We start from the raw sequence: 12,180 nt of genomic DNA, 5'->3' as shown, positions 1-12,180 counted from the left end.
ATGGATGGCCATCCGACAAGATCCGCCTGTAATGCAACTCAATGGGAAAAAAAACGGATCCGCCAAGAAAAATGGCGGATCCGTTTTTTTTTGCAAAACGGCGGATTTTGACTGATGGACACAAACGGATGTGTGAAACAGGCCTTAGACGTTGAATGGAAATATGTGGTAGGGGTATGACCACCACTCTATTTGAAGTGGAAGATTAGGGATCTAATTTTTAGTAATTGTAATGAAACTCAAAGAAATGGTATTTTTTATCTCATGTCCTGTGAATAGATTAATATCCTTTGTGGAATAGCCTCTTAAAAATTGGGTTGATTGATTTTCAAACCATTGGTTTGACAATACCATAAAAGGATTCTGCACGATAGTGTTTTTTTCCTTTGAAATTTTCATCATTCCTAACCCTGGACTTTAAGAGGATGAAATCAAGGTAGAAAAGACATGATCATCTTCTCTTGTGAACTGTATTACTCCTCGTGGGCGTCACCCTTTGAGGGTGTGTCCTGCACTTTTTGATATTGTCCAATCAGTGCTCACGTAGACAGTGTGTCCATGTAAGGGGAGTGGAAAAAAAACAGAGGAACCGTACAATGCACTTTTTTTTTTTTTTTTTGAAGAAGAAGATGCTCCAGAATTCTTATTTAAAGAGGAATAATTTTTTTTTTTGCTAAAGATTGGGGGAATGAATGGGTCCTCTTTAAGAAAACAGGACGGGCCACATCCTTACAGCAGATGAGCAATCAAAGCAGTGAAATGACAGCAGATTCAGGCGTCTCTTGTGCCATATGGGGCGCTCGTAGTTTTCCAGAATGGTGTCATCGGTGCGGAGGTCTCCGTTAATCACAGTCGCACAAACGCTTGGCAGCATTTTACGATATATCAGAGGCAGTCCCTAATTGGCTGCTTTACGTTGTTTAGATGGAGTTCTCAGAATATATTAGGTCAGTTTTCTGCTGTTTACATGAAGGAAAAACACCAAAGAGCCAGGAACAGCTGTCAGGACCACCTGCCGAGCCTGGCAAATGATGGAGCACGGTAGGATAATCTTCCTGCAATTGCAAGAGTTCTGCATGGGGTATTCCAAAACGTATGATCAGTTTACAAGTCAGGAAATGCATGATATTTGCAAAATTGTGACAATAAAGCTTCTGGTAGTAATCCCGGAAGAAAGAAGGAACAAGTCCCAGTATATCAATCGATGTTCTGTGTCATAAAAGACAGATAGAATGGCCCATAGTTAGAGGGACACTCCTCTAGTGGAACCAATTCAAACATTTCAAATATTTATCAATTCAATTCCTGCTATTTTTCTGAATCGTTCCTTTTAGTTTCAAGGGCTTCCTTTAAGTTATTGGCTTGGGTTTATTCTTACTATCTCCCCGAGGTAATGATGTCTAAAGTGCCGCCATAACATCCAGAACAAATGTGGTCAACTCACGGTACCAGCTAATAAGCCCGTGGTATGTTCATGCTGTGTTTTTTTTCTTTATGCCGATATTGGTCCTGATTTGGTGCCTAGATCTGTAGGAAATCCATATGAAATCCAAATCCCATGAATTTGATTAAGCGTGCGTTGCTTTCATAATAAAGCACAAAATTCCACATCAAACTAAAGCAGTATCAAATTTTCTGAATTACTTGATTTTTGGGTTGCCTACTTATGCATCCACATTGCATTCCTTTATCTACTCGCGGTTAACACTCTAGTCTCTTGATGGACCATCCATCCTAACAATGGTGGTTGAGTATCTTCTTCTCTTGTAGGCCTTACGTGGTGACACAACGTTGGATGCTGAAAACCGTAGAAGCTATGGCACATTAGGTTCTGTTGTGATTGAGTTTCTGGTCTTCTAGGATGTCGGTTGTGAACTCATTTTCTGGTTTACCTCTGGCTTCTGGTGAGGGTGGTGGAGCTGGCTATTTTGACAGAGGAGTCCTGAGTTGTCCATCCGGGCTCCCTCTAGTGGTGACAGTAGGTATTGAAGCTGATCTAAATGGCAGAGACTTGCCACCTGAGGAGGAGGACTGTGAGTGGACATCAGGAGTCTCTGACTGGATTTAAGACAGCCGACTCCCTAATTTTGTGCTGGTGATTTTCCTGCCCTGAGGTTCTGGTTTCCAGTTCTGTTCCTGCCTTCTCAAGCTAAGTGTGCTCTGCTATTTTTTCACATGAGATTTGGTCTTGTTTTCTCAGTTTTTGTGGTCAGCCAGCCCCTGCTGGGGCTGTGCTGAATTTCCATTCTTATGTCTCTGTTTATGCCAGTTTGCTTTTAGTCCCTGATCAGATTGGTCTCTTTTTGCTCTGTCTTCAGAATATACCAGAGTGCTGATATAGGGAATTGAAGTCTAGCGACTTCAGGGTTTTTGTTATCAGAAAGTGTTGGTCATTCTTTGGCAGGGTTTTGTGCGTGATTGTAGACAGCATCTTTCCTTTCCTGTCCTTTCTAGTTAGTGTGGGCCCCATCATTTGCTCAGCCTATTTTTCTATCTGTTTTTGTGTTTTCATCTTGTCTCACCGACAATACATGTTTGGGGGCTGTCTATTGCTTTGGGGTCTGCTCTGGGGCAGTTTAGATTTCCCCTTTTCTTGCTTTAGGCTTATTTAGTTCTCCGGCTGTGACGAGGCGCCTAGGATCATCATGGGTACGCTCCTCGGCTACTGCTGGTTGTGTGGATAGGATCAGGGCTCTGCGGTCCGCTTGGTTGCCAACCTCTCTGGTTTTCTGTGGCTTGGCTTGTTTTTGTTTTTCCTCCTCGGTGACTCATTCATAACAGATGTCTATCCTAACAAGTACAGTACATGGTATCGAATAAAGGATGAAAAAAACATGAAATTCTACACACTTGGACACCCTGGGACCTGTTGTAGTTGATGCTCATGATGGGATTTCCATCTAAACAAAAGTGAAATGTTAAATTAAAATGATAAAATGATAGAAGCCAAAGTAGTGTAGACATGAGGACCTGTTTTGGTTCACTTTCTAGTCTCCTGATGGACTGTTCATCCTAACAATGCTAGTCTCTTCTTCCCTGCTGGGCCTTCCATGGTATCAAACGAAGGATGATAAAAACCATAGAAATGTATACACTACGACACACCGGATCTTGTTGTGATTAAGTCTTTGGTTTTCTCATGGTTCTTCCATCCTAACTAGAAATGGGCAAACCCGAACAGTAAAGTTCGGCGTCCGTACCAAACACCTACTCTTCGGGTACGGACACCAAACATGAACTTCACCAGAAAGTCTGTGTTACTGTTTGGGTTCAGCTGCTCGAACACCGGCTTTTGTTGTGCTGTCATGTGCATGGCAGCGCGGCAAACACAGCTTCTGATCGGTGGTGAAATCATTGTCGACGGTCAGAGAGCTGCAGTTCCCACGCTGTCAAAAGACAGCATGACTGCTCAGTTGTGATCGGAGGTATAAAGTTTATCTCCGGTCACTGGTGTCAGCTCATGGGACTACTGATCCCATCATCCAACACCTGCTGCCACTAATAACAGTGAGAGCAGGAGTGGCAGATGGGAGTATTCATCAGCTGCTCCTGCCCTGTAAATAAATACATTTAAAAAAACGACGTGGGTTCCCCTGTATTTTGGATAATCAGCCAGGCAAAACTCACATCTGGGGGCTGCAACCCTCAGCTGTCAGCTTAAGCAAGACTAGTTATCAAGAATAGAGGGGTTCCCACACTGTTTTTTTAAATCATTTAAATAAATAATTTAAAAAAAAAAAGGCGTAAGGCCCCCCCATTTTTGACAACCAGCCTTGCAGCTGGTGGCTGGTATTCTCAGGCTGGTAAGGGGCCATGGATATTGGCTCCTCTAGCCTAAAAATAGCAGCGCGCAGCGGCCCAGAAAATGCACTTCTATTAAATGCGCCAATTCTGTCACTTTGCCTGGTTCTTCCCACTTGCCCTGTAGCTTTGGCAATTGGGGTTCCTATTTGTGGGGTTGATATCATCTTTGTATTGTCTGGCAACAACAAGCCCACGGCTTAGAAATCTAGAGGCGTCTATAAGACACCTATGCATTACTAATCCCATAGTCACATTGTAAGAAAACACAGACACCCAGAAAAAAGTCCTTTAATTGAAAGAATGACACAGACTCCTTTAATAATCTTAATTAAACCATATTTACACCTAAGCCCTTGATCTCCTGTAATAAAACTAAAATAAAAAAAACAGCAATGTACCATACCTGTCCATCGTTCTGTCCCACGCCGTAATCCATGTCTGGGGGATAAACATTTTTCAACCTGGATGGTGCCAAGATGTACTGGCCCTCAGTGACCGGTGGTGATGTCATTGAGGTTATGTCCGGTCACTGAGGCTCCGTTCCAAACCTGGCTGAAATGCGGGGACCTCGGTGAGATCCTCACTAGCAGCGTGAGAGTTCAGCCCACCTGGGAGTGGAGCCTCAGTGACTAAGACTCACTAAGGCTTGTGGTTGACTCTCTAGGTTCTTAATGGGCCTTCCATCCTAACAAGTGCATATTCTCAAGTAAAAGAAGAAAGAAACCATGGAAATGTTCTTATGTGAACTCCGAATTCCTCAGAGCTTTTATTCTTGCATCTGTTATTTGCTTACTTCTTTTTACTTTTAGTAATTTCTTTCTTACTCTTTCTGAATCACGTTCTCATCCGGCAGGGGTCCTCTTACATTTACCAAGGGTAAGTGCCCAGCTGTTTTTTGTTAATGATGAAATGGCTGCTGTCTTTTACTTTGCTTGAATTTTGCAGAATTTTGGCAGGAATGTTTGGCCACACGAGTGAATAAAGTGGAAAAAAAAATCAATATGAAAATGCTCAGAAGGAAAAGTAGTTAGATTATTATTATTATTATTATTATTATTATTATATTTTCGAAAAAACTAAACCTTCAGAAATAAAATGTTTAATTTAATTTGGATTCGAGGCAATGTGATTTCAGCTCCTGAATAACATTTCTGTAGGTGATATATGTGGACTGGTATACTATAAAGCTTGTCTCTCACTTGGGGGACGAGAACATATCTCATTATGATCCCGACATTGCAGAAGGATCATTTTGGAACTGGTGGAGCTTTCAAAGTCCGTAAGCAAGGCATGATTACCGGCAATTCAAAAGTTATTTTGCATTGACCGAGCGTTCTGTAAATCTCCATGTGTGGCCAATAGCTGTGTTGGCCGGAGAATCGTCTGTCCTATTTAGTTCTGTATGGAGACCAAATTTCAATATCAGCCTTGGCATCAGATAGACAGTTGGGACTCATTTTTTTTCAGTAGGCTTAATTGGGTAAATGTCTCACCACACTTAGTTCACTCCAATCTTTTGGTGCCTGGCACCAGTTCAGACATTGGTGCTAGTCTTCATCTGTTTCGCATTTTTGGTCAGTGCAGTGAGGATAAATTGAAACCAAGTATTTCAGAAATAGAATTGCTTCCCACCATAGCAACTGTGGAACATCTTCATTATGCCGTTCCTCTGCCATTCCTGAAGGAAATCAATAAATGCATTGGGATTTAGTTGTACCACACCTCATCCCCATGCATTCTCACGTCATTGGGTCTGTGATGACACTGTCAAACTGTGAAAGTAGGGGTATCACCCAGCTGTCAATGTGTCCATATGTTTCCATGAGAAATAACAGGGGAACATCAGAATGCAGAACTCTCAAAAAGGTGTTTTTTCATGGGGAAACCAAGTATTTATCAAAGGAGGCATTCATCAGGCAGGCATTAGAGATGAGCGAAACTGCCAAAATTCGATTTGCCAAATTTGCCCAAATTTGGCTCTGAAAATTTCATTGGCTTCCTCTACTGGCTTCTTTCCTTCATCCATTTCTGGTACCCTCTTCAGTCTTCACCACACTTCTATGCCTCCATGACATCACTTGAGGCGTAAAATTTCCTTCTCCGTGGGTGGCACCACAATAACACCCCGGCAGCAGGCGCGCTGTCTGGGTATTATGTTTGACACCAATCTCTCCTTCACATCACATATACAATCTCTTGCCTGCTCTTTCTGCTTACACCTAAAGAACATCTTTAAAATCCGCCCCTTTCTCACTAACATGATCAGGGATAAAAATTCTCCATTAAATGTCACCTGCTTAACCCAGCAGGAAGTACGGCGGCATCTACAAATCACTAAAATTGACAAATCCCCGGGCCCGGATGGGATACACCCCCGAGTACTGCAGGAATTAAGCACAGTCATAGATAGACCACTATTTTTAATCTTTAAAGATTCCATAATAACAGGGTCTGTACCACAGGACTGGCGTATAGCAAATGTGGTGCCAATATTCAAAAAGGGGACAAAAACTGAACTTGGAAATTATAGGCCAGTAAGTTTAACCTCAACTGTGGGTAAAATCCTGGAGGGTTTTCTAAGAGATACTATACTGGAGTATCTGGAGAAGAATAACCTTATGACCCAATATCAACATGGGTTTACAAGAGACCGTTCCTGTCAGACTAATCTGATAAGCTTTTATGAAGAGGTAAGTTCCGGACTGGACCAAGGGAATGCAGTGGACGTGGTGTACATGGACTTTTCAAAAGATTTTGATACAGTGCCACACAAAAGGTTGATACATAAAATGAGAACAATGGGGATAGGGGAAAATATGTGTAGGTGGGTTAAGAGCTGGCTCAGGGATAGGAAACAAAGGGTGGTTATTAATGGAGCACATTCGGACTGGGTCACGGTTAGCAGTGGGGTACCACAGGGGTCAGTTTTGGGCCCGCTTCTTTTTAACATATTTATTAATGACCTTGTAGGGGGCATAGAGAGTAGAATTTCAATATTTGCAGATGACACTAAACTCTGCAGGGTAATTAATACAGAGGAGGACAATTTTATATTACAGGAGGATTTATGTAAACTAGAAGCTTGGGCTGATAAATGGCAAATGAGCTTTAATGGGGATAAAAATGTAAGGTCATGCACTTGGGTAGGACGAACAAGTTGTATAATTATGTGCTTAATTGTAAAACACTGGGCAAAACAGTCACTGAAAAAGACCTGGGTGTATGGGTGGACGACAAACTCACATTTAGTGGCCAGAGTCAAGCAGCTGCTGCAAAGGCAAATAAAATAATGGGATGCATTAAAAGAGGCATAGATGCTCATGAGGAGAACATAATTTTACCTCTATATAAGTCACTAGTGCGACCACACTTAGAATACTGTGTACAGTTCTGGTCTCCGGTGTATAAGAAAGACATAGCTGAACTGGAGCGGGTGCAGAGAAGAGCGACCAAGGTTATTAGGGAACTAGGGGGTCTGCAATACCATGGCAGGTTATTACACTTGGGGTTATTTAGTTTGGAGAATCGAAGGCTTAGGGGTGATCTTATTACAATGTATAAATATATGTGGGGACAATACCAAGACCTTTCTAATGATCTTTTTACTCTTAGACCTGTGACAGGGACAAGGGGGCATCCTCTACGTCTGGAGGAAAGAAGGTTTAAGCATACTCACAGACGTGGATTCTTTACTGTAAGAGCAGTGAGACTATGGAACTCTCTGCCATATGATGTTGTAATGAGTGATTCACTACTAAAATTTAAGAAGGGACTGGATGCCTTTCTTGAAAAGTATGATATTACAGGGTATATACACTAGTCTCCTTAATATTGCGTTGATCCAGGGAGCTAGTCTGATTGCCGTATGTGGAGTCGGGAAGGAATTTTTTTCCCCAATGTGAAGCTTACTGTTGCCACATGGGGTTTTTTTTGCCTTCCTCTGGATCAACATGTTAGGGCAAGTTAGGATAGGATATGGGTTGAACTAGATGGACTTAAAGTCTCCCTTAAACCTTAATTACTATGTTACTATGTTACTATGTTACTATGGAAACAACAAAAATCCTCATTGTGGCCTTGATCCACTCCCGCCTGGATTACTGCAACGCTCTATTAATTGGCCTCCCCGTTACTCGACTTTCTCCTCTTCAGTTCATCCTTAATGCAGTAGCCAAGGTCGTCCATCTAGTTAATTGGTATTCAGACGTGTCTGCTCTTCGCCAGTTGTTACACTGGCTGCTCATTCACTACAGGATCCAATTCAAAGTACTTGTTCTCACCCACAAAGCTCTCCACAGTGCGGCACCCCCTTACATCTCCTCCCTCATTTCTGTCTATCGGCTTAACCGACCGCTGTGCTCTGCAAATGACTTTCGACTAACCTCTGCACAAATCCTTACCTCCCACTTCCAGCTCCAAGATTTCTCTGCGCTAATCCTCTGGAATGCTCTACCCCAAAAAATTAGGACTATCCACAATTTGCATAATTTTAGGCGCTCCCTCAAAACACACTTTTTCAGAGCGGCCTATCACGATCCCTAATCAAAGTCATTTTATGTGTAAGTGTGCGTGTGTAGCCCATTCACTATCTCGATCTATCCCTCACTCCCTCAAGATGGCTGGACCATCATTGTTAATACACCATTGTAAATACACACCTGTACTTTGTATCTCCCCCACCTCATTGCAGATTGTAAGCTCTCAAGAGCAGGGTCATCTTATTTTGCTTTAAAGGGAATCTGTCACCCATTTTTGGAGATATCATGTAAAGATATCATTGAATTGTGTGTTACCTAAGTATTCTAGTCGTACTTTTGATCCCCCCTGTCCCCGCACCTTTGATGCATAAATACCTTTTTTATCACTCTTCCGATTTATGGAAATCGCCGTGGTCCGGTCCGATGGGCATGGCTTAGTCTCCCCCCCCTCTGGCTTGCTGGACGTAATTTCTTCTGTGAAATATCACAGATGCCGTTGTTTTTTCGCTCCTGTGCATTGATAAGGCCGTTCGCGATTGCGCAGCATGCTTTGCCCAACTGTAGGCAAAGCATATAATCAGTACTGCGCATGCCCGATATTTTCCCCTGCGTCTATGACCTGGAAGTCTTCATATGCAACTGTGAAGACCTCGGGGTCATAGACGCAGGGAAAAATACCGGCGCATACACAGTAGCGATTATATGCTTTGCCTACAGTTGGGCAAAGCATACTGCGCAAGCGCAAACGGCCTTATCAATGCACAGGAGTGAATAAACAATGGCATCTGTGATATTTCACAGAAGAAACTACGTCCAGCAAGCCAAGGGGGGGGGGGAGACGAAGCTATGCCCATCGGACCGGACCACGGCGATTTCCATAAATTGGAAGAGTGATAAAAAAGGTATTTATGCATCAAAGGTGCAGGGACAGGGGGGATCAAAAGTACGACTAGAATACTTAGGTAACACACAATTCAATGATATCTTTACATGATATCTCCAAAAATGGGTGACAGATTCCATTTAATTATTGTATTGTTAACGTTGTTACCCATGACTGTTGTGTTTGAAACTGTTAAACTGTAAAGCGCTGCGGAATATGTTGGAGCTATATAAATAAAGATTATTATTATTATTACTTACAGACATATGGGCTGAATGGCATCTCGGACATTACTGCCTTGGTCTTGCAGAACGTTGGTCCTGAATTATATTCCAACATTTGCTTGAAGTTTGTATGTTATTCATATCTTTTTTATTGGTTTCTTTACGTTAGTCCAGTACAAATTAATTAGATGTTAATTTGATTTTCTAAGAACTATTTGAACCCATCATTGTTTTTTTTTTTTTTTGTTTTTTTTACAGAATGAATCCTTGGAGAGTTGATTGACGCTTTCTCATCTGGATGTACAAGCCAATGCTTACCCTAATCCAGTAGAGTAGATGGAGTACTGCCCCGTAACCCCACCAGATAGTCTAGTACATCTTCAAGATTTCTTCTTGCTTTTTTGATGTCTACTATTTGTTTGGGGAATTCAGACCACAATGGTCAACTAATAATAGTCGATTTTTGGAACTTTCCAAAATCATCTTAAAACTTTACAACTTTTTTCCGCCTCTGATTTTTACTTATTGAAATTTCTTAAGTTGTTCATTCGAAGTGTTTTCTCTTAAACAGTGAATAGACTCCCGCAGTGTGTAAAATAAGGATTATTGATGGGCACAATATAGTTAGGGAAACAACAAACGGTAATTAATTGAACACATTAATCATGGTTTCAAGTTAGTGGAGAGGTTGCACTGGAGTCATTTGTAAACTATTGGAAATTATATCTATGGCAACAGAAACCAACGAGATCAAGCCTGAAGATTCCACCACCACTGTGGGAAGTTCTGAGATCCGGATGAGCTGATGACAGGATCTGCAATTTGTCATACAAGTCAGTTGGCATGTTGCATGTTTTCTGCCCCGCTGACTGTCCTGGCATGTAATGTGTATACAGTATGTCTTTGGAGACTCATTGACCACTGGATATAGCATTATAAGGTTACGATTTGCTATGTCTCTTCTGGAGAGGTGGATCATCCAAGCTCTTGGTCCTTGGCACGGACTGGGGGCGTTGGTGCAGCAGGATGATCCAGTAGGAACAATGTCAACCGATGAACCAGAATTGGATCAAAGCTAACTGGCATTCCAGAGCTGCCATGTATAAGAAAGCAGAGGGACATCTTGATGCCACAGTGATGAGCAACCAATGCTGCAGCGTTGGCACGGCATAGTAAGACCGATGCAGTTAAAGGTAGTAGAGCTGGTCTCAGGGATGAAATAGAGTTGACTCAGCAATAAGGAACTGGATTAGTAGAATTGAGTTTATAGTGTATGATTTAGGCAGAGCTGGTCACAGTGATGAAACAGAGTGGAATCAGTAAAAAAGAACCATTGTAGCAGAGCTGAGTTTGCACTGAAGTTCTAAACAGTTGTGGCACAGTAACATAGCTGAGATAATTCGGCAATCTGGAAGCAGTGTAGAAAAAAACTGAGCTTACAATGAAGGTCTTGACAGAACAGGCACATCGATATTTGCAGAGTGAAAACAGCAAACAGGAACCAGCGTCGATTAGCTTAGTTTGCAATGAAGTTCTGGGCAGAGCTGGCACAGCGATATAGTGAATTTAGCAAACAGGAACCAGTATAGAAGAGTTAAGTTTGTAGTGAAGTTTTTGACAGAACAGGCACCGCGCTATTTTCAGTGTGAAAACAGCAAATAGGAATCTGTGTTGCAGAGCTGAGTTTGCAATGAAGTTCTTGGCAGAACAAGCACAGTGGTGTAGAGTGGAGCATACTAAGTACCTGGATTCTCAGTGTCCTACCTCCTTAGCTGGGCTAAGTAGACCAAGAGAGTGATGTCCAAGGAGCGTGTTGGTTTACCGCTGCAACCCAATGGAAAGAAGAGCAGAAAGGCCCCATAACTTGGGATGGAGGATGCAGCGCTCAGCGATGGATCCAGGAAAGGGGAATCACAAGAGTCCTCTGTTCTCTCCTGCTGTTGATTAAATTATTATAAAATATATTTGACATAAACTTGCCGAGGCATCACTTAAGGCCCCGTTACACTCTACGATATCGTGAACGATATCATTGCAACTTCACCGGTTTGGTGACGTTGCAGCGATGTCGAAACGACATCGTTGTGTGTGACATTTAGTAACGATCAGTTGGCTGATCGTTGATCATTGCAGAATGTCCTGGACCATAAATCTATCGTTGGTCTCCCGCTGGGCAGCACACATCACTACGTGTGACAGCGGGAGACCAACGATCAGCGAGGTCCCACCGCTGTACAGCAGATGCTGGGAGCTGGTATCCAGGGTAAACAGCGGGTAACTCAGTGCCGCGCGCGCTTAGTTATCCGCTGTTTACCCTGGATACCAGCGTGCTCGCTGGTCCTGATCGCTGGTGAGTTTTCTTATGTGACAGATCACCATCGATCAGCTAACTATGTCCCAACGATCCCATCCACGTCAGATCGTTGGTGGGATCGCTGGGACATTGAAGCGTGTAACGGGGCCTTTAGATGTATTGGTAAATATAGGACTTAATGGAGGAAAACTTCAGTGCAAAAATTAAAGATGATCTCTAACTTTCACATTAACACAATTTAGATTAATAGTAGATAATGGATTTTTCCAGAACTTTCATATCGATGTCCTGTCCTTTGGATCAAACATCAAAATAAGAATAAAATTAAATAATAACTATTACTTGTATTGTTATTACTTTTATTATTATTATTATTATTATTATTATAGGAAACATAATACATTTAAGAAAATGAAATAATATAATTTACAGTCAAAATTACAGCAAAAATAAAATAAAATTGTGATCTAATAATTC

The 12,180-nt window shown here is 42.0% G+C and overlaps 1 long non-coding RNA gene across 3 annotated transcripts in view; it reads left to right on the top strand.

Moving 5' to 3' along the window:
• LOC141096512 (uncharacterized) overlaps nucleotides 1–9,891 on the top strand; it is a 207,893-nt gene extending 198,002 nt beyond the window's left edge. For all 3 annotated transcript variants that reach the window (XR_012233701.1, XR_012233702.1, XR_012233700.1), the window contains 2 exons: nucleotides 9,428–9,517; nucleotides 9,648–9,891. This is a non-coding gene — a long non-coding RNA (uncharacterized lncRNA). The remainder of the gene's footprint in view (nucleotides 1–9,427; nucleotides 9,518–9,647) is intronic.
• The last annotated feature ends 2,289 nt before the right edge of the window (nucleotides 9,892–12,180 follow it).

Source organism: Dendrobates tinctorius, unplaced genomic scaffold (genome assembly GCF_039654945.1).
Source record: "Dendrobates tinctorius isolate UK_male_01 unplaced genomic scaffold, ASM3965494v1 ptg000009l, whole genome shotgun sequence".
NCBI lineage: Eukaryota > Metazoa > Chordata > Amphibia > Anura > Dendrobatidae > Dendrobates > Dendrobates tinctorius.
The sequence above is the reverse complement of the archived record's forward strand: the minus strand, read 5'-3'. Positions and strand labels throughout refer to the sequence as shown.